Source organism: Paralichthys olivaceus, chromosome 14, assembly GCF_024713975.1.
Source record: "Paralichthys olivaceus isolate ysfri-2021 chromosome 14, ASM2471397v2, whole genome shotgun sequence".
In the NCBI taxonomy this organism is placed as follows: domain Eukaryota; kingdom Metazoa; phylum Chordata; class Actinopteri; order Pleuronectiformes; family Paralichthyidae; genus Paralichthys; species Paralichthys olivaceus.
This window is the reverse complement of record NC_091106.1, coordinates 271,649-276,057: the sequence shown is the minus strand read 5'-3', so window position 1 is coordinate 276,057 and position 4,409 is coordinate 271,649. Positions and strand designations below refer to the sequence as shown.

Sequence of the window (4,409 nt, the reverse complement as noted above, 5' to 3'; positions counted from 1 at the left end):
CACGGCCACCAGGGTATCGAGCGAACTACAGAATTGGTCCGACAGCGCTGCTATTGGCCAGGAATGTCTTCTGACATTAAGAATTGGGTCCAAGAGTGTGGGCGCTGTCAAGTCGCTAAGGACTCAGGGCACGTGCCACATAGCTTTATGGGCCACCTGCTTGCTTCCCGACCCAATGAGATCGTGGCCATTGATTTCACGCTATTGGAACCGTCCCGGAACGGGTTAGAAAATGTCTTAGTAATGACAGATGTTTTTAGTAAATTTACTGTCGCCATCCCTACACGGGATCAACGAGCCTCCACTGTGGCTCAGGTCTTGGTTCAGGAGTGGTTTTATAAGTTCGGTGTTCCGGACCGCCTCCACTCGGACCAAGGAAGGAACTTTGAGAGTTCTTTGATCCACCAGCTCTGTTCTTTGTATGGTGTAACCAAATCCCGTACTACCCCATACCACCCTGCGGGTAACGGGCAATGCGAGCGGTTTAATAGAACTCTCCATAACCTTCTTCGTACCCTGCCAGTCTCACAGAAACGGGATTGGGCCTCCTGTCTGTCGCAGGTGCTCTTTTGCTACAACACCACACCTCATCAGGGCACTGGTGAGTCGCCGTTCCTTTTAATGTTTGGGCAGGAACCTCGGCTTCCTGTGGACTTCCTCCTGGGTAGAGTTCAGGACCCAGTACCGGGCGGGGTGCAGGACTGGGTAGTCGAACACCAAGCTCGACTCAGAGTTGCTTTCGAGGGTGCTCGGGAACGGTTGTTGGCTGCTGCTAGCAAACGGAAAGAGCGGCATGATCAGCGGGTCCAAGACCTACCTTTTACAGTTGGCCAATTAGTGTACCTGAGGGACCACGGTGTTAGAGGGCGACATAAAATCCAAGACCTTTGGAGTTCCGTGGTCCACCAGGTTGTGAAGGCTCCCTGCGGTGATGGAACAGTTTACACGGTCACCCCTGTGAATGACCCGCATAAAGTTAAAAACGTACATCGGGACATGGTAAAGGCCGTGGTTCCGCAGGAGGCTGCAAATCCCTCACCCAAGATGCCCTCTCCGGCGTCCCTTGCGGTACGGGATGATTCTTCTAATGCCGGAGACTTATGGGTTTTGGTTCCGGATACCCTTCTCCCACAGTCTGTGGAGGTTCCAGGTACCGGGCATCTTGAAAGCCCTCCTGTCCCGATCCCACTAGAGACCAGGCCCATCCTGGTAACACCTCATGCTTCGGTAAGGTGCTCCCCACCAGCTCCTTCGTGTTCACCAACTGAACCGTTGAATTCCAGTCAGCTGGCCCTGCGCAGATCTGCTCGTTCCACGGCGGGTCACCATTCAAATGTCCATCATCTTCCTTGCCCTGCTGATCGTCAGGAACAGCCAAATAATAGACCTGTAGGCCCGATGTTGAATGCCCAGTTGGCCATTTTTAGGCCTTGGTGTTGAGGCCATTTTCTGTTCATCGTCGGGCCGACGATCCAAAAGGGCGGGATAAATGTGGCCAGATGCGTGCGCCCTCCCTGCCGCTTAGGGGCGCTCTTTTCTGCAGGCGCCCTCCCTGCCACTGTGGGGCGCTTTAGCGCCAACTATTTAAAGAGCAACCAAACAGCACTCGTCCTCTCGCTTCCCACTTTGGTTTTGGACTCCGGAGAAAGAGCAGGGAGCGGGTTTCGGACTCAGCCGCGGCACGGCATATTTCCGCCGGCTACCGACGGGTGCATAAGCGCGCTTGAGCGTGGTAAGTCGACGTTGTCTGCCGTTCGCACGTTGTACCTTGTCTGGAGCTAACAGCATGTAACCTTACAGCACGAACAAAGGGATCCCACACCCTTGTGGATACGATCCCTTCCACCGGGTCACGAGGACGCGTCTTGGCCGGACACGGTGGTGCGTATGGTCCCATATTTTAATCTGATTGTGAAATTGTTATGGGCTCATCATATTAATTGTTTGTTAGGGCGAGGCCCTGCCCCCCTCATTGGCTACCATCAGCTCCTGCGTCGCAGACGAGGACCTGCTGTTCTGGCACCACGGGAGTTTGCGGCTTTGCTGAGGCTTCGGAGTTTTAAATAATGGTTGTACCACGAGGACATTAACTGTGGTGGCAAAATCCAACTGGATTGGTGTGGAGCCTGGGAAGGAGAGACATCCATATTTTATCCTCTTTTTTTAGATTAGCCCATGTTTAAATAGCCTTTCTGTTATTTTGTTTAGCTAGCTTTGTGTTGTGTTTGTTTTAATGTGTTAACCAATCATTTACTTGTTTTAACCTGTTGTTTATTGTGGACAGGTGCCGTGACCCAAGGGCGGCGGCCCCATTTCCGGTGGTGGGAGTTTGTCACGACCCGTTTTCGTTTGGTGTGCTGTGTCACGGGTGGTTTGTTTTATTAATCCCTCCCTCGTTTTGTTGGTTTCGTCGCCGTGGTAAGTCCGAGCCCTGTCCAGTGTTTGTTATTTTAATTCAAGTGTTTGGTTGGTTATGTTTAGTGTGTTTTTGATTATATGTATTTGGTTTATTAAAGTTTCTTTATTGATTTAAGCACGTCTCTTGCCCCAGTGATTTAAACGAACCTGTGCTGTCGCACACCTCACATCTATTTATATTTCCTGAGGTGAAACTCCTCAGGTGGCGTTGTGGCAACACACAAATAAATTAATTCCCCGCCATACCCTCGCATCGCTACACAAACAAAGAATAAAATGGACTCTCAGTCTCTGTTAGCAAAAACAGCACTCAAATATAAAACCACACACAACCATGACAATAAATAAAACGGCTTATCAAGTCTCGATTAACAAAATTGCACTTCAATAAATATTGAACATTTAGGCCGTTTGTGACATGTATTTTCTTGCAGGCTATTCGTTTTGTCTGTCTGTCAAACGTTTGCAGCATCTCTCTCAATGCTGGCTTTTCAACTGTACTAAAGGGCAGCATTTCTTTTGCGATGCAGCGAACTACAGTTTCTTTGAGCGCACACCATTTTTGCTCCATTTATATTTACTTTGTCGACCAAACGCCTCAGTGAGTGTTGACTTTCGGGACGAAGGCTCTGCATCTTGAGGTGCACTTTTTTTTCCCCAGCTGGGAACACTGGGTTGGGTGGTTGTGCTTTAGGTGGGCATGCAACTTTGTTGTGATGCTTTTTTTTGTTGCCACCACTGGCTCGTCCGTGTTGATGGGCTCACCTTGCTCATTTGGTTATCACAGATGTGGTAGAAAGAAATTTTTTTGTACAATGTTTATTTTTTTTAGTACATCAGTTTGGCTGAAATCTGTGGTGCTTCCACCTGCTGAACACAGAATAAACTATAAGTACCAGTCTTGGCTGCTTAACACAGCTCATATTACATGTGTAAAAATTATTGTAGGCTATTGTATTGTACAGTATCTGTAAATAATCGTGTTTCTCCTCTGTTCCTTAATATCTACAGATATGACAATGATTTCAGCATAAAACATCCTTTAACGTGACTTTTTTCATTTCATTACATGAAGCACTGCAACACCTGATGTCCTCTGAATCCACTGTGGCAGCAGCAACAAGGTGGAGATCGGCAGCTTCAGGCTGGTCAACATGATAATATTGAGTCAATTTCTGTATCCATTATGGTTGGTAAAATGAACACTGTTATCACAACAATGTTCATCTTTTACTTTCTGATTTGATAAACTTTAGATAAAAAGTCTTTTCTTTTTTGTCATAAGAGACAGAACACGGTCAGCACAGCTGTGTCCCTCAGGTTCGTCCGTCCCTAATAAAATGACAGGAAACATAAAGTATGGCATTATTGCCGAGATAAGTGTTACTTTCAAACAAAGTCTATGTCCTTATATTCTGTGGATATTCAACTATGTATTTGAATATGGTTTGGGATTAAACAATGTACTACAATGAATGTGCAGTATGGAGTTCTTTCACATTAAAAGTATTGCATTTATAATGTAATGCATCATGTGCAATCATTTGCTTTAATTGTTAGTAAGTTATGAAAACAGGTCTATACCTGGTAGGTAAACTGTTCATTCATAAATAAAGTCCAGCTCAACAAGTTTCACACTGCAGCAGCTGCACTAACGTTATTTCTGAACCAATAATCTAATAAAACATTATTACTGAAGTTACCCACAGTAACATAGTCAAGCCAAATAGGTTGGGGAGCTGAACAACTTTACATAACGTTAAATATCTAACTTGGTGGAGCTCATTCACTAAACACACAGTCGCCTTCAGTTTAAAAGATTTATCACCATAAACTCTAACGCTCCTCTCTCCGCTGTGTGAACCGCTTCATGTCATGCCGCTCCCGTTAGCATTGCCATTACTGCTGGTATGTTGCCTGGAGGTTAGCGGAGCTAAGCTAACCAGCCAGGTACAGAGACAATGATACCTGCTCATCACTACTGACAAGTA

At 46.4% G+C, this 4,409-nt stretch overlaps 1 long non-coding RNA gene across 1 annotated transcript; it reads left to right on the top strand.

The window, feature by feature from the left end:
- Nucleotides 1-818: 818 nt before the first annotated feature.
- On the top strand, nt 819-2,533 carry LOC138413678 (uncharacterized). Its single transcript, XR_011246096.1, has 2 exons — nt 819-1,110; nt 1,144-2,533. It is a non-coding gene; the product is annotated as an uncharacterized lncRNA (long non-coding RNA).
- Nucleotides 2,534-4,409: the final 1,876 nt, after the last annotated feature.